Below are 20,502 nucleotides of genomic sequence, written 5' to 3'. Positions count from 1 at the left end.
AGCTGCAGCACATATGCAGTTTTGCCAGGGGTTGTGCTTTTACAGCAAAATGGGCTCATTTGAACATACAACCAATGGTTAAAATGATAGAGTTGCTGTTTTTGGAAGACTTTTAAAATGTACCGCTTTCGCCAAAAGGTTTGGTGGTAGGCACTAAACATGTAACATTTCACTTTTTAGAGGTACGTGCCGAAAAAAGTATACACTGTATTCATGTAAGAAGACCACATATGTGTACCAGACATGTGTGCAATTCATGTGAAAAAAAGAAAAATACACTGAACCCCAAGTGCATTTACACAAACTTAAGAAAACCAAAAAATGAGATCATTTTTTGCACAGCTATGTAGGAAATCTGTCATTAAATGTAAATATTTGACCACAGCATGCTGTGATTGACAGTCATAATTCAGTATTCCAGAGAGCTGTGTAATAATTATCATTACATTTCGTACCCCTTTCTAAGGTACCAGTTGTGACAGTCGGCGCTATGGTAGTGTTGAAAGTGTCCAGGGCAGAGTTACTGAAGATGTGGTCAAGTCTACCCTTGATGAAGACCGAGTTCAGAGGTCTAGGGAAGAGATGCCTGACTTGGCGCACGCCCCTCTTCCTCCAACATGGAGGCGCTCTTCCCTCCCCTCAGAGGACCAGTACAGCATGGAGGAGCTGAGACAAAGAGCAGCTTGTGAACTGCCAAATAACAGAATAGTTCAGCCAGTATGAATTCTGCGCACTGGAGTGGGACAGCCTCCTTGCCCATTTCAAGGCCGCAGAGAGAATTTAGGAGATCAAGCCTCAATACGGGACTGCTGTATTCTAATTCAGCAACAACTGATGTTCGGAGAAATCCAAGTAAAATTTTGTACAGTTAATTACTTGGGTATCAGTCCAATACTCTTTGGTTTTTGTTATATTGAATCTTGTATTTTTTATTGCTAGGGATTCCTGGTGGTGTTAATTGTGTAATTGTACTTTGTTTTGCTTTTTATCATCCTTGAAATGTACTTTTCATGTCATTGTATTGCATTTCAAGCATTTTTTTTATGGAACTGTTTCAGGGTTCAGACCCTCTTGGACACATCTTTTGTGAATGTAAAAGGCTTGTTCTTTCATGAAAATGTAAATAAAAACAGAAAGAAAAAATACTTCTGAAGGCATAGTATTTCTATTGGATTCGAGTTGTCTGTATTGTATTTTATCTCGAGCCATTAATATGATTTTGAGAAGAAAAAAAAAATTTCGAGCCAGCCAGGAGTCGAACCTGGAATCTTCTGATCCGTAGTCAGACGCGTTATCCATTGCGCCACTGGCCCTTATATTAAAACACGGGTTATTCATTGTATTTTAATGTTGGTATACAGATATATAATTTGTATATTGATAATTTTGACTAGATTAGAATGCTTGCTATTGTTAGAATAAAAGAGGCACTCGTAAATTATAAAAATATTTTGCTTTTTTGTTCTACGCAGTTGCGTAGGCGTAACTATAGTCGCCTTTGCTCATTTTGGTCATTATAGTCATGGCTTTTATCAGTTTGTTTGTAGTAGTCCTTTTATTCTATTATTAGTCATTAATATCTCGGAAACCTGAATAATTTGACTCTCATTTCGTCTTATAGCAGTATATTTTCCGTGAGTAAATGATCTGTTGTCTGTTTGCCCCCTCTGCTGGTACATCTGTGGATATTGTAATATCATATAGAAATGATCATATTCCCAATAAATACGAGGGTCTCGTGGCCTAATGGATAAGGCGTCTGACTTCGGATCAGAAGATTGCAGGTTCGAGTCCTGCCGGGGTCGAAGTTTTAGAAGTGTTCAATATAAATTTGAAATGAAGTTGTACATGGGTAAGACATATCATTTCATATAAAACTGTTATACATATAGCCTATATTTCCCAATATACAGGGTATGTATTTAACGAGATGTATTACATGGTACTTGCATACATGAGTTTATAATTATTGCCAAAAAAAGCAAATATATAAATATTTGTTCCTTGTGGATTAATAATAATCTTTCTGTTTAGAAAAACAAGAACGTCAGACGAGGAGATTTGTTTAGTAAAAGTTTCTGTTTTGCATTGCAGATTAGCCTTTAGGCAACAAGAGCAAACAAATGTCTAGAACATAGCGAAAATTTAATTTAAAAAAGTGTTAAAGGTTCATTAACGTTATTAAAAGAAGATTTAGCTTTTTCAGATTTATCTACGGGATTTACACAGATCAGCTCTTGACAGCGCAGGAATAACCACCAGGTGGCGACATAACACCATATTTCCCAATCTAGATCGCTGAACTTTGCCCGCCAGTATTTTCCGTGTGAAATTTCATCGATTAAAAAAAAAAAAAAAAAAAAAAAAAAAAAACATATATATATATATATATATATATATATATATATATATATATATATATATATGATATATATATATATACTGATTGAAATCATATTACTATTAAATTATTATTATTATTATTATTATTATTATTATTAAATAAAATAAAAAATCAAGGGTTTTAAAACCTACATGACAGTCATTCCGGACAAGTTAAAAAGTATTTGATAAAAATACATTATGCGGCCATTTTTTTTTAACGTGCATTTTTAAAGATAACACGGTCATTTCTTCAGACCCATAAGAACTGGGTTTGCTTCAACTTGTTACAAGGTAATACTACACGGTAAAGATATATAGCTATAAGATAAATATGCTACGATTAAATATGAATGCATGAAGAAGGAAACACAAATACAAGTCAGAGAACAAAAAGCAAATAGATTTTGATCGTTTCTGTACAATTTGGCTCTTTCTTTCTTTTTCAATTTGGGCATTTATTAGAGAGGCTGTAGACAAAACTTTTTATGAACAAATGCTAACAAAACCATTAACAAATTCTGAACCTCTTAAAGAAACACCATTTTACATGAACATTTACACAAAAAATACAAACACTGTAATATAGCAATATACATTGATACTAATATATAAAATATTATAATACAACAAAATTAAGATCAGAATTTGTTAAACAAATAACCGCATTTGACACAAAATGGCACGGTTACATTGGGAACCCATTTTAAAAGAAATATAAATGCGTTCACGAATTAATCACACAGAATTGTTATTTTATTTATGAGAAATCAAGCCGCTAGGGGTCACTGTTGTCAAAGCCAGACTTCCATATGTCAATCAGTCAGCGCTGGCAAAAACCTGTTTAAAAGACCCTGGTTACTCTCTACATGGCTGTGTTCACGTTATACGTATTACGTGTTAATATTATGAATTACCAAGGGAATAAAAGCGGAACTGTCTCATACAAGCAAACACTAGGCTACTAAATAATTCTACGTGATTAAGGACACGTCCATTCGTATAACTCAGTAGGCGACGCACATTTGTAATGTAACATGAAGCCTGATGTAAAGACCCGAGCAAGGTCATTATCTCCAAACATTTGAAGTGAACGATCTGAGATAAAGAATTCAAGTTATTCTGGCTGATGCCGTTTCACATCAAAATGGCAAGACATGGACTATAAGTCTAAATGAACCTTGAGGCAGAAATGCATTCTACTAAAACGATTGAAGTTTAACGCGATCTGGTTAAAGTCCCATTTAGTGCTCGATGGCTTGAAATAAACATGTTAGGAAATGCTGTAGCTACAGCGGCACGTCCGAATCCATTGCAACGATCTGTCACTGATACAGGACATCTCGTTAACCAGATTGAAAGACAGAGTCACGTGCCATTCTTTTGAAAGGGACCTTTCTAAAGGCATATGTACTCAGACGGCAATGCCATTATGCTGAGAAATTCATTCTATACAATCAAATGAGGTGCAGAGAAATAGTGCTTATTTATTTCCAATATCCATCCTACATGCATATAACAAGATAAAATAACTTTTATGTTAAATGAGAATAAGAGCAACATAGGGAGCCAGTCATATGCAAGCATGCGGATTTTAAGAGAAGAAAGTCTTATTTTATTGTCAAAATGTATTCTCCTCACATTAACATTCATGTAAAAATTGAGCAACTTTGAATAGAATCAAATATGATATCAAGCTGAAATAGATGGTCAGTATATAGCAGTATAGCCTATCACAAATATCTGCTCTTTGTTTGATAATTCTATTGAGAAAAATGTTTATGGTTTATTTGAACATCTGTGTTACATTTTAAAACAAAAAGTATTACTGTAACCAGGTAATTTTTTTTTTTTTTTTTTTTTTTTTTATTAATCTTTTCTCTAGCAGTAAGTTGTATATGTTGGTTTCAAACACCTATAGTACACATTTGTCTTAATAATAATAAACCCACAATGGAATGCAACCTGTTTACAATTTTTCATAAAGTATTTATTTTTATTTTTATTTTTTTATCAATTGTAAATCTTCAAATTATTTCAATTTCTGTTGGCCAAAACAATGGTTTGATATTTGTGTACGTTACCCATTAGCCTCGTTTTTGCTGTTTGGTGAATTGAAGGCTGTTTCACAATTATTTGACTTTTTCAATTGAACTGAAAAGCACTTTATTTGTTCACTTTATTTATTACTTTATTTGTTCACTTTATTTACTACTTTATTGTCATTGTGATAACTTTTTTTGTTTTTCCTTGACAATAATGGTGGAATTATTATTATTATTATTTTATTTCATTTTTTTTTTATTAGCCAAGACTTTTTAATAGGTTTTTACCTATATATAAACTGAAATTTAAAAAATAATTCTACCCTGAGAAATATAAAAAAAATAAATAAATAAAAATCTCAGTCTTTGAAAACTGTATAAGATGCACAATTGCAAGGCTGTTGTCACATGCGTTTATACATAAGAGCATCATTGTTATTCCTATGTTGGATTTTCTTTTAATAAATCTCTGCTATTCCTTAAAGGCAAACTAATGCTGGGTCGACGATGAGAGAATGGAATTAATTAAAATTATAGGTAGGGCCTACTTCATTTAGGGTACAGTCGTGAACCCCTAAAGGCCACTTAACATCGCTCTCGAGTCAAGCCAGCGAAAGCGCGCGCGAAGTGAACGAAAGGAGAGAGAGAGGGGAGAGGAGAGGAGACAAGAGGAGAGGAGCGCGCGCTTGGATTGTGATAGGTCGCTCTGCTGCCTGCTGCTGGGGTGACGTCACTGCAGGAGCGAACTGACAGAGGAGGATGCATTTAGTCAGAAACTAGACACTTCCAGACTGAAGAGAGACCATCACATCCACGGGAAGAGCAGAGCGCAGACGCTCTCGACTGCACAGGGGAAACGGAATGGGACATTGCATGCAGGTTATGCGCATGCATGGTTTGATAAATAAGCGTGCATCTCCTCTGACATCCACGCATGAACACTGTAAGCAAGCTTTCAAAGGAGGAATTCCCCATCTTGGAAATTAAACGGCATGTTCCGTTCTCTGGATTGCTGAGAGGCAACATTCGAGGGTTGAACACTTAAGGACTTTAAATGGGGAAATGCATCATTGAAGAGCTGAAAAGGTGGCACAGAAGAGTATGGTTTTGACAATACAAGCTTCTGCACTTTTCGGAGATTTTTGCGTCAATTTCTAACGCGAGACGCACGGGATCCTCTATTTGTCCCCTACACACAAGCACTCGTAGCTTACTTTCTGACCGCGAGGACTGTGCACGTCATTGTTATAAAAGTAAGATTTTAAAATGATCAGAATTAATTTTAACCTTGTTTCTAATCATTTCTTCACAGCTTGTCTTTTTTTAACTGTTTTGGTCACCATAACGTCAGTAGCCTATTCTGAAGTTTACTTGGAATACATGACAAATAAATGCATATTATTAGAAATGCAAAAAATCATGCACTTGCTTTTTCTAACAGTTTAGGTGAATTGCATATAACTGACCCCATGTGACAGACAAGGCCACGTTTAGTGATAAGTGTGGCCCTCTCTACTCTCAGCATTAGTAATAAGACTTCGTAGATACTATGATTTTAATTAAACATTGAGTGTGCATATCTTAACCAGTAATATGACTGGGCTTCATAGTATCTTTAAAATAATCTTGAAGACATGTTTACAGTAATTCTGGATTATACACACTTAGATACATGGTTGCTGCAGCTTTGGCTCTTTAATAACTTGTTTGTGAAACTAGTGGCATACGGTTTGTTTCACTACTCTTATACATATTTATATTTATATATATGTAGGCCCTACATATAGTTATGATATCTAATCATACAAAAATGTTGGCTTTTAATACATGCTTATTAAAATATCTACTTTAGCATGTAGGTTTTTGCGTTATCCGAAATGCTGTGCTTGAGTAGGAGACTTTGCATTATTTAGAAACAACAACAGGTTTGTCCATCAAATGTACTGTAATTAAAAATAGATTACACTATATGACGTCACTTAATACGTTAGGGAAATAGGGGTTCAAGAGACATCCTTATTAATAAAATGTTATCTGACCTAGCCTTCTGTTGGCCTAAAATTTGGATTGTTGTTCTATAGCATACCATTAACTGTCAAGGCTTAATTCTGGCAACATTCATTAGATGTATTTGATCTAACCAGACTGTTCATTAGATTAAATGTCTTAACATTTGTGGAAATATAATGCGAATTAAGCTTGAAGGTGAAATGAAACAAGACATGGTGATGTGGGCCTGTGGAGGTGTGATGACTTGCATGGGGCCTAACCATACAGCCAAATTAAATGCTGACTATATGTGGTTCTAAAAATTATATTAAAGACTACTAGTTACTAGAAGGGACAAAATCCGGTTTGCCTGAATGGAAACCCGACAATGATTCTATAAAGGCGAAATTTGAAACAGAGATTGCAGCTTCAGGCCAAGAATATTATGTATTATGTAGCATAAACTATGGGTGTATCTTCGCCACGTGGCGAATCCCATAAGCCTTTTCAACACTTGACTTGTTAACAGTATTTACAGGTCTATGAAAAGAGTCTTGAGGCCATTAAATGGAATTTGAGTGTTGTTTATTTGTCTGGTTCATTGCGCATTAACCCTGTTTTCGTTTATCAGGTCAACTTTATGAGATGTTCCACGTTTTAAAAAAAAAAGTGTTGATAGGAGGAGGTTGCTGTCTTTGGTTATCTAGCTGTATGAGTGATTATCTGCCTTCATAAAGCTAGATAACCGAAAGTAGAAACGTCCTCCTTAACTGCACAGTGAACAAAATCACTTGGAACTGAGAGGTACGAGCATGAGGTAAGCAGGACCCCATTTAAAATGTGAGTCGTACAGGTAATTTAAACGTCTGCAGTACAAACTAATAGCCTATGATCTTGAGTAGGTCACCAGCAGGGATGTTTATGTATTTGAGAAACACTAATATTACACACACACACACACATATATATATATATATATATATATATATATATATATATATATATATATATATATATATATATATATATATATATTCATTACCGACTTTGACAGCTAAACCAACTTTGATGATTTTAATAAATGAATATATATATATATATATATATATATATATATATATATATATATATATATATATATATATATATATATATACATACATATATATGTGTATATATATATATATATATATATATATATATATATATATATATATATATATATATATATATATACATATATATATATATATATATATATATATATATATACACATATATATGTATGTATATATATATATATATATATATATATATATATATTCATTTATTAAAATCATCAAAGTTGGTTTAGCTGTCAAAGTCGTTAATGAATCTATTTGCCTATTCCGCAAAATTGTCCAATAACCATAATGGGAAATAGGATTTAATAATCTGTTGGGGAGTCAAATGTTTTGTTCGATGTACATTATATACCTAGGCTACTCATTGAAAAATGATATTTCAAGGGGAAAAAGCACCGTCAACGTTCTTTTTCACGTTTATTTACTTGCATCTCAATCGAGTAGGCCTATTTTGTGTTTTATTTGTTACGCAAAACTCTTCAGAGGCAAATAGACATCTTTGTCAACACTGTTTGGCGCTGTTGACTGTGTACTGAATTCGTATTTAATTGCCTTCCCTGCGGCTTTTCATGAATCATGACTCAAATAATTCAACATACCTTACACCACGTGCTATCTTTACCTCAACAAGGCAAAAAGCATTCCTGACTGGAGAACAATCGCAAAAATGAGGCCTACACTAGTGCTCAATTGGGCGTGTAGTGTATCTCACTAGCTGTGACAGTGCCACTTTAATTGGATTTGAGCTACAATGATCTAGAAGGCTTCCACTGAACTTTTCTGTAGCCCATATTTTGACGCCATATTCAATTATCGACGACAAATAAGCGTTTGTGTGTTGAAAACCTCTCCTCCCGAACACATACAGTCGCACTGCTGAATATATTACATCATGCTCAACCAGCTTCATTATGTTTGGTCATATTAAGCAGGCTTTAAAAATAAAATAAACATTGCGTAAATCTTTGCTAATAATAATAATAATAATAATAATAATAATAATTGCAAAATAAAAATAAGAGTACAAAATGTTTAGAGCGTCACGCGGAAGTAGAACAACACAAGCTGAGGCCTTTGTGTTGCGATGCTGTTAACTGAAGCATTTATTAAATCACATTTACGCAAAACTGAATTGACCAGTAAATACATAAATAAAAAAGGAAATAAAATCGTTGTTTTTAGGATAGGGTATTTAAGGTGGCCTACCAAAAGAAATGGAAAAATCCTAAAATGATCAAGAAAAAATACAATAGCATATCCACTTTGTAACATGTAGGACTATTTGGGGTTATGCCTCAATGAGGAAAACAATAAATGGTCAAACATCGTGTAAATCTTTCAAAACTGAGAAAGAGATAATAATATAGAACAAAAATGTCCATGCGCTGAATGGGCAGATAACATTTTATATTCCCCCCCAATTTTTCAAAACACTGTATTTCACCTGCCCTACATTTTTATTCAAGGGATCATTATCTGGCTGTCATTTAATTTATTTATTTATTTTTCATTTGTAAAATATGTCAAACATGTAAATGTTCATTCTAATTGACAGGTCTATGTTAACCATAATATTCTGAATATTTTCTAATTCCAGTGTGTTGTATAACTTTATTCAACTTCAGCCTCTCAAACCCACAGTGTCTTTGTGAGAGACCAGAGGACTGGAGCTACAAGAAAAAAGACCATCTGGTAAGTGCAATCGAAGCTTAATGCAATGCAACATTGTAATTAGAACAAGTAGTTGTAGAGTTAATCTGTTACTGCGATAACACATGCAGTAAATCAGAAATTATATAATAATTAATGCTTGCAGTTGAAAGAAGTCAAATGCAAATATAAATCCCCAATCATGTTGAAACTCAGTGTGTGCATTGCATGGATCTTTCATCTGAATATATCTCTATGGAAAATCTCTCACTCTCTAAGTGTGTAGTAAGTTTGTGAATGATTTGTTTGTGGCAGCATGACCTAAATCTTTTTTCCCTTTTTATGTGTCTGTTTTTTTTCTTACCACTTTTACTCTCATCCACCAACCAACCGCAACAATCCTCAAGTATTCTCTATTCAGATAAACTGTCTGTACATCATAGACATTTAGCCTTTACTGGCACTAATATCAGTTTCATGTTTGTGCAGGCAGCCTATGAGTAGATTTCTTTACAGTGAAGTGCAGGTCACAGTCAAAAAGGCTCTCTTTATTATCCTGAATACACTGTATTACTATTGCATAATGCTGTATAGTATATATTTGTGCTTTTCTGACAGAGGTTTTGTAGTTGTAAACACACAACTTTTGGAAGAGCTTGCTACGGTTAATAATAACAGAGGACAATTATCTCAAGAAAAGCCCTAATAACATTAGGTTCATGTAAAAAGAAAGAAAATACATCTAAATCAGTATGTATCAGTATGGCCAAGAATAGTTAGTATGACTCCAGGACATAAGGCCAGAGGCTTCAATGCGATAAATGATCAGAGAGAGGAAATTATATGTCTGTCTCCATCTCGATAATAAGAATGTATGGGCTACTATCACACTGCATATTACTGTATGTAAAATTAATGTGAGCAAATAAATTCTGTCCACATTCATTAACATTTATCTTTTCCAGCTAAACTGGTTATCCAGTACAATTGAATAAGTTTGTGCAATGAGATTATGGGTGGACAGCAATTGATGTGGGCTGATTCAGTATACCTTCATAGTGACCAGCAATATTAAAACACAAAAGCCAAGGGTGCATGCCTTTGCACAATTCGTATGACCACACACTGAGTATACACAAATTATTTAGACTATTAATGTTGCGACTGTCTCTCCCTGGAGAAGTTAGTTCGCATGAAATAAAAAGAAATTATAGTTGCGCAATACCATTAGTATTACCTTAAGAAACTTTATTAAGCCGTTGCCATGGCATCTGTTTTGGCAGTTATAAAAGGGGCTTTTTTGTGCTTTATTTTCTGGTTTTCCCTTAGCAACTGCCAGCCATTTACACTGCCTTTGGAGCTAGAGAGGGACTGTGGAAAAAGGGTGCAATTGTCCATATGAAAGAAAAGAAAAATAATAGTCAACCCTCATCCTTCTCCTACCAGCTCCACTTCCTTCATCAACGGAAGCATTTAGTGCCATCTGTGCCCCCAGAGAAAAGAAAAAAGAAAGTGAGTGAGAGTCTACATCCAAGTGCCAATGGGTACAAAGAGGCTGCCAGTTGCCACGGACCACCAGATGCTGGAAGACTGAATGAGGGGTGTGCTTTCAGGAAGCCATCTTGATGGAGAAACTGGCTGCAGCTCTCTAAAATGGCTGTGTTGGCATGAGGTAGGCTGCATCGTTGCCTATATCAGATCAGGCTGCTGCATTATCCCGACCACACAGCACTGATTTTAGTCCTCAGTGTCCTCCAATGTGATCTCACCAGTTATTTTGGCAGGTAATTTGAAAGGAATATTTACAAATGTTTACGTAAGAATGAGACACTTGAAAAGGACTGAACATGTTTTGTGTTCAGTGGGTAGGTGTTGTTGTCTTCGGATTTGGCCATTTAGACATTGGCAGAGTGAGATTAGGCCCTGTTGCCAGGCTTTCAGCCAAAATCATTTTCCTTGAAAAAGAAATATCACACTCCAATCTCTCCTGACTAATTAAAAAATAGCACCTAAGTACCCCGTTATCTACACACAGAGATATACACAAAGAGCTTCTGATTTGTAGTGAGCTTTAAACGCAAATTAATCTACCCTGCTCCACTTATTTTCAAATGAATGAGAATTAAAGTAGCTATTAGTAATGATCAGGAGCTTGCATATGTGTCCGTAAGGGTAAAAATGTGTCTATGAAACAAAGCTAAACTAAGTCTTAAGCTATACCACTTCAATACGGCTGCCCCACCATACAAAAACGAACAGGTCTTCGCTGCTTGAACTCACAAGAGACTACTCAACTCAAGTTAATTGACCTACAGCATCCCCTTGACCAATGCAACAGGGTCAACCTTTACTGAAGAGCACTCTGCCTTTGCTATCGAATATGATTTGTTAATGATACACTAAATTACTGATAAAAAGGTGTGCAAAAAGTGCCCTCACCAGCTTACAATAACATGCACCCTGCCCTTACTTTAATGTTAGAAAAGAGGTCTACAGATGCTCACTATGCAATTCCCACTGTGCCATGATTTTAATGATGCGTGGTGCTCTCCCAAAATATCCACAGTTTGTATCATTAGTTGGTCAGTGCTTTGGTCAAAAACTCAAAACGCTGAGAAGTGCGAAACATTGCTTGACACATTCAATTTACTAAGATGTTATGTGGGGAAGGACATTTACACAGGTCTCTTGTTTGCAGAAAGCTGCATGTTATGTCACTGAAATGTTCTTCAACATAGAAAGGTGACTGGTTGCGTCATAATGGATTGCTGATGATACGCAATTAGTCATGCTGGTCTGTATAATTCTAAAATTCAGAATCGGCATAATTGGAGCACAAGCTTATTTTACATATTTACTCAGGATGACAAATTTGCTTTGCTTTTAGACTTTAAACACAATATGAAAAATGAACACACTGAAATGTATTGAAATGTGAAGACGAGACGAAATGAATGCGACATCCATTGAATATTTAAAGTCACTGAATCCTCATAAAAACGGAAAAGCGTTTTTGCATACTTACTGAACAAACTTGTCTGCTTAAAAAAAGACACCAATGTCCGTTCATTCTTCGAAATCATCGATTAGCAGTCTGCTAACGTAAACAAAGATTTTAAATGAACATTTCTAAAAGAATGATATATTAAACGAAAAAATAAACAAAAAATAGCCCGTCAAAATAAACGTGTAAAAAGATCACTGCTGTACGCATGGTGCCCGCAGAGCATACAAATAAAGGAAACAATGATGCAAGCGGTTCTGTTAATGAAAAAGACCAGACAAGCTCCGCATATTAACATAATTGCATAGGAACAAGCAGAGAAGACTGAGCCCCCAATTAAAGGCGCAGCAGCGTTTTATCAACGGGAGCGTTCTATAATTTGAATTTTTAATTTCAAATTTGAAATGTAATTCTGTTTGCATTTCAAAGCATAAAACCCGTTACATTTTAAATTAGTATGTGTTCTATCTAAGTCCAGAAATGCTTTTGTAGATTTCAGCAGCTCTGCACCAGTGGCAGTTGCTATATTATTAATATATTTAATGGAAATGGTCTGTGTACTTCGTACATGTTTTCTACTGAGGGTCTCTATTTATGACCAAATACTCTAACCACATTTTAAATTTGTCTGGAAATGAGGGGCTGTACCTTTAATAGGGAATTTCTGATTAGGCAGTGTATCTTGTTGAGGGGGAGGGGTTTCCTCCCTGTGCATCTCTCAGGGTTTTATGTAAAAGACCTTCACTGCTTAAATATCTCAGACAGGGCCACAAAACAAATTTTATACCCTTGAACAAAAAGCCTAATACAGTATTGTTACACAGTAGTTACATTTGCCTGAATGGTAGGTAATTGTATTAGTTAACAACTGTAGATGGTTCAACAACAAGTTTGTGGTTTATAGAAAAATGCATAAATGTATAGAAACCAGAATTATATATATATATATATATATATATATATATATATATATATATATATATATATATATATATATATATATATATATATATACATTTTTTTATTTATTATTATTATTTTTTTTGTTTTTGTTTTTTGCATGTGTATGCAACATGCATATGTTCGTGTTTTGTGTGTGTGTGTAAATATGAGCTCTCGGGCAGGGGGAGTGGATGCTTGACAGAGCATAATGTGACTGCTGCAGAGCAGTGGCTGAAAAGTGTTAATTATGCCACTTGGCATGGTGCCAACCCCAAACCAGAATTTTCCAGTTTTCAATATGCAGATCATGAGCTGAACTGTGTATTGTTTTTGTGGTTTACCAATACAGTTCTTTGTGTTTTTCAGTAAAACAATGTAATATTTGAATCCATATACATAAAGGATATAGGATACAGGCTATTTTTGTCCTTTTTGTTTCAAGCATGCTATTCCGCTCAAAAGCTAGAGGACAATTGTACCATATTGCTCTACTTTTGCATTTGGGCTGCAAATTACTTCTGGTAAATTCTGGTAACTCAGCTGACCAGTGAAAATTCTATTCCTTGTCATATTGGATTACTTTCTGTAGCTCTGTGTAATAACAGCTCAACTAAATGTGCTTTATGTAGATGACATATGTGGATTTTTAGGCATGACTGTGATTACAATTTTGTCATGGACTAAAAAGGCAATTCCTGAATATATCTCACAAAGTGTCTGGATGATATTTAACTGTTTATCATTTTAAGACAAGGTAATTTACCCCAAAATTATTACACACAAAATGAGCTCACACACATGCTTCCATACAACTACAATATATATATATATATATATATATATATATATATATATATATATATATATATATATATATATAATGCTGTTCAAAAATGTTGAATTCATGATGAATTAATGGCAAATCTGCAGCTGTAGACTTTGTGTTTGTAAACAGTTTGATAGTGCCCACATTATTATTCCAGGCCCCTCTCCTCTTCTACAATGGCAGCATTGTACCGGGGGTACTTGACGTGGGTCCACAGTCCCCCCTTTTTCCCACCATTGTCTGTATGGATGGAGTGCCAGAGACAGTGGAGGGTAATAAGCTGAAAAAAGATGCTCAGGCCCAGACAGAGCCAGATGCCTAAATTAGCACCCAAACCCTAAGAGACTATCCTCAGGGAATGGCTGAGGATAGGGCTTTATTTTTCATCACTGCATGTGTGGCAGCGTGAGAGTGTGTTAGCACGAATGTATGCTTGTGAAGAAGAGTTAGGAATTGTATGAGCATTTGCACAATCATGTGTGTTCACACAGATGATGTGATTGTCTCTGTGACGTGTTTGCAGTGCAAGAGTACAAGGTTTTTGTACAAAGGATTTGTAAAGTTTACATAGTTTGAAGGCAGTGCTTATTAGTGAAGTATCAGCGTGTCCACAACAGCATTTTTTTAGACCAACGTGTGTTAGTGTATGCAGTTTAATTAAATAATTAATTAATAATATGTATGTGATCACCATCTAATACTCAAGCAGTATAATGTATTATAGCACATATATGCAGCAAAGTATTTAGAAATCATACAGTTCTTTAATGTGTTTAGTATGTAGGACCAAATATGAGAATTTGCAAGGGGCATTTCGTTCCTCTCACCCTTCTGCTAGGGCACAGCAGTTGGGCAAGCAATTAATTAAAGCTCCATTACAATATAATACCCAGTAAAATTGAGGCAGTGATACAGAAAACCAGAGAAAAGGTTTGCACTGGGACAGAGACAGTATTGCACTGCAAAACAAAGGCAAATTACAAAGAAAGGAGGAATTATTTATGCTAAATAAAAATGGGAGGCAGTGAAGGAAGAAAAGTATTGCAGAAGAGTTAAAGGACTTTAAAGCAATACACAGAAGCACAAAGCCAGCGAGGACATGATGTCATCAACTGAGGAAGATCGGGAAATATAAACAAATGACGTTAATAAATACACTGATGAAAAATATAATATGGAGAGAATGCGTGTTTGTAGAATAGATGTGGTGTATAAACGGGGAGAGGCTTTTACTGTCTGGCTCAGTCTGTGGCCCCATGTGGCATTTGCTGCAGCTGGCATGTTAATATCAAAGGCCTATGGGAGGTGGCTATCTGGGAATATTTGTCTGGCATACTAACAGTTTTCTCTCCATCATATGTCATCTTTATGTCCAGTATTATGCGATTTACAGATTTATTTCTAAAAGGCTGTATGAGACTCAGGCAGTGCCGATGTCATTTTTTGCTCTCTTGATAAAAACGTTGTGCCGGGTTAGATTTGGAAATGTATATGTGTGACTACAGTGGAAATGGTTCCTCTGTTGCATTTGTTTTAAACAGCTCCCACATATCGTATGCCTTATATAGAAATCATATTATTGTTTTTTTCATTCAGTACTGCTTTTGAGGACAGGATGAGAATGAATAGTGTAAATGAAAACACTTAACAAGAGCAGAAGAACATTACAAATGTGAAAATGAACAGTGGGGAGAACTGACAGAATCAAGGGATGCACACACAGCCTATTGCAGAAGCATCTCTTGGGTTCATGTTAAAGACGATTGTGTGTTTTACAGCAAAATGTCCTTTTTTCCCCTTGTGGATACCTCAGCTGTCGATCCCATCTTAATCTAGGGATAAAACCGATTATCCCGCAAAGGGCTGTTCTCAGCTTTGTATCAACTATGGGGGAGCTTTGAAATAATTTCCCCCCACCTATGCCTCCTCTTGCTTGGACGAGTGGCCATGAGAGCCTGGGATTGGGATTCCCGAGCAGGGCTCTGGAATAACTGGAAGCAAAAAGAACCACCATCAGCGGAGAGAGCAACGTGCAGACAAGGCTTTCGAAATATATAAGCTGAACTATTAGATACAAGCAATCCTGAACAACAATGAAGAAATTAGGATCACAAAAGTGATAAAGATTGTGACCTCCTAAGAAGCTGGTCAGGCAAATGCAATAGAGCATTGCACCTTAAGTGGGCTTTTTAGACTATTGAAAGCTTAAATGAGTAGCCTCATGTACTGCAACTTCAAATCAGTGTAGATGTCAAATATGATGCAGATAAGCTCTTTTGCTTCACAATTTCCCTTTGTAATTCAGGTCTAGACCATTAAAATCATGATTTTGGTATCGTATTGAGGGTAAAGCTTTTACTGGAAACCAGCTCTTTCAGTCTTAAAAGACTACTTTTTATTGTTTACATGGCTTTTTGATAACACAACAGAGTGATGCTGATTACGGTAAAATTGTGGTTTGAATGACCTGACTGGAGTTGAATTAAGAAGTTGTGGCAATGTGCCTTGTAGTTAAGTGATTTTAAGTACGACCAGTGTCTTCTCTGCACATTCTAAAAGCAGCCACTTACAGGAACATCAGTTACTGTATCATGTGGATGGGAGAGCAAGGGGGGGAACAGTTGAAATTGGAAAAAAAAAAGGAGAAAGGAGACCAGGGAACACCATTATAAAGGAGCTTGAGATATAATAATCCTCACTTTATTGCCTTGTTATACTTTTTATTTTAAATATATTTAAGACCTGTGTCAACATTTTGAACATTTGTTGAAAATATTGCATCATCACACATTACAGCATTGTTGATCTTTGATTATCTCTTTCACTTTAAATATTACCTCATGTGAAATTTACAATGAGTCTGATACTTTTGCTATACATATGCAAATATTGTATAAGGAGGTGTGATTGGTATGGGAGTCAAGTTCAAGTTCATTGCCTGTGGGATTCCCGCCAGACTGGGAATTTCTTCATCCACCTCTGTGAACCAGCTCACCCCCTGTAACCCACACCCTATATCTGCCCCTTTCCCCCTCCTTTTTTTTTAGTGGCTGGCTGGATGGGGCTCTCCACTCTGTGTCGTTGCTAAGGGAGAGAGAGCTGACTGACCCAGCAATGCGCTGGTGAAAAGGCCTGCCTGTCAAAGTGTCTGAGGGAAGTCAGGCTGGTTGGCTCCCCCTCCATAGAAACACCTACTTGTATATACACAGACACACACACCATCTCTAACAGTTGGAGTGTGTATATGTTTTTCAGACCCTGAGAATGGCAGCAAGCACTTTATATTCATCAGGCCCTTTGACAATAACCCCCCCCCACCCACTGCTGCCTTAAATGTCTCGTCTACTTTCATCCCCATATCCCCCCTCACTGCAAGTTCACTTTTCCATAGGAAGAACATGTCTGTGTACGTAAGCATCACAGCAGACCTTGGGGTTTATAAAACATCTAGTATAGTACAGAGTTCCCCATCTTTATCCTGTGAACCTGCTTTCCCAAGATGATCGCACAGGAAATTTCAGTTTTATAGGCCTATGCATTCTGGGTGGACAGTGCAGCATGTTGCAGGGATTTTAAATTATTATTATGTTTGTCTTACTGTATTATTAGTGGTCATTTTGTATTTACACAGGGCATTAGAACGTCATGGAGTGCTCCGTTCCCATTACAGTAGCGTGTGAGAATTAGTAAGAGTTGAGAGAGTGTATGTGTTTTCTTGAGGTCTCATTCAAGGCTGAGGATGAGAACTGAGAAGAAAAGGTCAGTGATTTGCATAAACTGCATGCTGTCTGAGGGTTTTTTTGGGGGGGGGGGGGGGGGTGCTAGAGAAAAAAGATATGAGGGTATATAAAAAAAGAGAAAGAAAGAAACCCCACATTGTAGAGGCACAGAAAGAAAGAGGGGCTTTGAATGAGGCAGAGGGTGAAAATTGACAGAGAAAAGGGTATTGCCTAGTCTTCAGCAGGGATTAAATTGTCCATAAACCTCTCTACATATAATTTGGGAAAACTGGTAATGGCGTTGGTACACATCATACACAAATTCTAAGGGTATAAAAATTATTTGTACCACTTTTGAAAACAATTGAAAAAGGAATTGTAAACAAATACAGTCAAAGTGTTGTATGCATTACCCTTGCCTAATCAAATTAGGTTTACTTAGTGCATTATTTTAAGCAATATAAAAATCATCAAAATGAGCTCAAAATACCATCCGTTTTTTAAGACCATAATGGCCACTAAGCTGAGAGAACATATTGATGTAGTAAAATTGTAAAATCACACACACACACACACACACACACACGTTTGTTTCACTATATAAGTGAGGACATCTCATAGACTTCCATTGATTTCATAGCAGGCTAATGATATTTTCTATCCCCTAACCCTACCCCTAAACCTAACCCTCACAGAAACCTGTGCACATCAGTACATTTAAAGCTAAACATGATTTGGCAGATTTATGAACCTTCTTTTTTTTTACTAGTGATGACCACCTAAAATGTCCTCACTCGTGGGTTTTCAACAAGTCTCACTACATTAGTGAGGACATTTTCAAAAATTTGGCACTCACAAATATAGTGAAACCTGTACACACACACACACACACACTGCCATTTAGATGCTTGATTATTCTCATTAAAAACAAAAACAATTTAAAAAGATGCCACCCATAACAAAATCTCCAACCTTTGGAATTTTAAGAGCTATGAAAACACATAAATCCACAAAAATCTTTCCACCATTATAAATATGGCTTAAAAGTGTGTTTTGCATTAGTGTTTCAGGTCACCATTTTCATTGTCACAGGGCTATTAATTCTGAATAATCTAAACTGTCCTTGAAAGATCTATAGATTTATCTAGAATGCAGCACACAAGGGAAGGCAGGTTGTCATTTGCAATTCAGTTATATTCTCTTCCAAGTTAAGGTGACTGCAATTGTTTATTGTAATTTATAAGGTGTACAGAGATTCAAGAATGTGTCAAAAGCATCTGTCTCAGGATTCTCTTTATAAAGTTTTTTTTTTCTTTTTTTTTTTTCTCTTTTTGGTAAAGTCTCAAAATCGAAGAGGCATGAGCACAAACATTTAAAAAAAAAAAAAAAAAAACTACTTTAGGGGCTTCATTGAAAAAACAAACATCAATGGTGGCCATGCAACACCAGATCATTGCATCTGCTTCCAATGTTAAAGTTGTTTTTCATTTCCACATCTTTAAATAGCACTACAGCAATTACCATTACAGAGAAAATCAAACTATCTTTAATCTTTCAAAGTGAAGATTTTGCACATTGCTGTTCATGCCAATATGTTATCTTACATTTGTTTCATAACAGCCATGCTGTATTATTACTTAAATGTAATATCTTTTTTTTTCTCCCTCTCTCTGTAACCAGGCTCAATGATCAAACTGTGGGGAAAAAACATCACTGTCATCAGCTGCCAGAGAAACCATGGACATCTGGCTATTTTTGAATCAGATGTTCAATCACAGCACCTCAGGAATCTAGCATCTCTCCCATATGGTTCACTGAGAAATTTAAAACAAGCAGATATTAGAGATGGATCTACAACTTGCACTAATTGAATTAACTGAGTTTCTTAAACCTTTACGCAATCAACAGTACCTGAAGGTGGTGAATGATTTTGTACAATGTGTGTGGATGGGAAGAAATTCTGACTGTTCTCCCAGTTAAACCTTAGAAGTTCAAGATATTCAAACAACGTGTTGTACAATCATTGACAAGACTGAACAGAATAATGATGGAAAATAATAATGTGCCTTAATGTGTGAAATGTTTACAATGAAAATTGCACTTATTTAAATATCTCTCTTGGTAGATAATACCACACAATATGAATGACTAATTTGAGGTCCATATTTTAAATGTAAATTGAACGTCTCTTTGTCTTAAATGAAATGTATGCACTTTCATGTTGAAGATTACAGCCATTTAAATATTTGCCTGTGTCATTTAGATCGACAGGAAATTGTACTTATACAATCTGCTTGTATGTAAAGGTGCTTCCTACTGATTTTTTGTCATAGCCTACTTGTTATTTTGTATGATAATGTGATGCATGAAATAAACCCATTAAACTGAATCTTTTGAGTCCTTCTGTTGATCTTTGATAAGACGAATACGTCAACAACAGCTTCACTTGAAGTGGCCACAAGCAATTTTGTAACCACCAACTAGATGACAACATGACAGTTTCTAGAGATGGCACTCTCGTCAGTACCTTGGACAGCACACAATAAGGTGACGTGGGAAAAATAGCGGTTCAAACGAGTCACCTTTTTATTGATGCGGAAGTCACAAAAACAAATGTGCGAGCTTGAGTAAGTGAATCAGCTCATCTGTGTGTGGTGATCTGAGTTATGTCACAGTGTTTTTGAGGTGATGTGTGTTTTTATTAATCTATGGGAATTAATAAATCTCCAAAATGCTAATCTAATTCATGTGACTGAGATTTGCTTGACTGGCAGGCTCTCTGTGGATTGTTTCATATTAGTGAGAGATTATTTGAAGCGTT

General features: G+C 35.6%; 1 long non-coding RNA gene, 2 other non-coding genes and 1 pseudogene across 8 annotated transcripts; 3 read left to right on the top strand and 1 right to left on the bottom strand.

Moving 5' to 3' along the window:
* The window catches only part of LOC127454455 (kinesin-like protein kif7), a 36,387-nt pseudogene extending 35,313 nt beyond the window's left edge, over positions 1 to 1,074 (top strand).
* Positions 1,075 to 1,240: 166 nt separating this feature from the next.
* Positions 1,241 to 1,313, bottom strand: trnar-acg (transfer RNA arginine (anticodon ACG)). Its single transcript has one exon. It is a non-coding gene; the product is annotated as a tRNA-Arg (tRNA).
* A 419-nt stretch (positions 1,314 to 1,732) lies between these two features.
* trnar-ucg (transfer RNA arginine (anticodon UCG)) lies at positions 1,733 to 1,805 on the top strand. The gene has a single exon. It is a non-coding gene; the product is annotated as a tRNA-Arg (tRNA).
* A 3,421-nt stretch (positions 1,806 to 5,226) lies between these two features.
* On the top strand, positions 5,227 to 20,070 carry LOC127446910 (uncharacterized). Of its 6 annotated transcripts, none has more exons than XR_007898270.1 (4): positions 5,227 to 5,680; positions 9,166 to 9,232; positions 10,520 to 10,862; positions 19,362 to 20,070. It is a non-coding gene; the product is annotated as an uncharacterized LOC127446910 (long non-coding RNA). The 6 variants fall into 6 exon arrangements; XR_007898268.1 differs by lacking the exon at positions 5,227 to 5,680 and adding an exon at positions 7,087 to 7,233; XR_007898265.1 differs by lacking the exon at positions 5,227 to 5,680 and adding an exon at positions 7,148 to 7,233 and having other exon boundaries at positions 9,182 to 9,232; positions 10,637 to 10,862.
* The last annotated feature ends 432 nt before the right edge of the window (positions 20,071 to 20,502 follow it).

This window comes from Myxocyprinus asiaticus, chromosome 1 (assembly GCF_019703515.2).
Source record: "Myxocyprinus asiaticus isolate MX2 ecotype Aquarium Trade chromosome 1, UBuf_Myxa_2, whole genome shotgun sequence".
Lineage (NCBI taxonomy): Eukaryota > Metazoa > Chordata > Actinopteri > Cypriniformes > Catostomidae > Myxocyprinus > Myxocyprinus asiaticus.
Note: the sequence above shows the minus strand (reverse complement) of the source record. Positions and strands in the feature narration are given on the sequence as shown.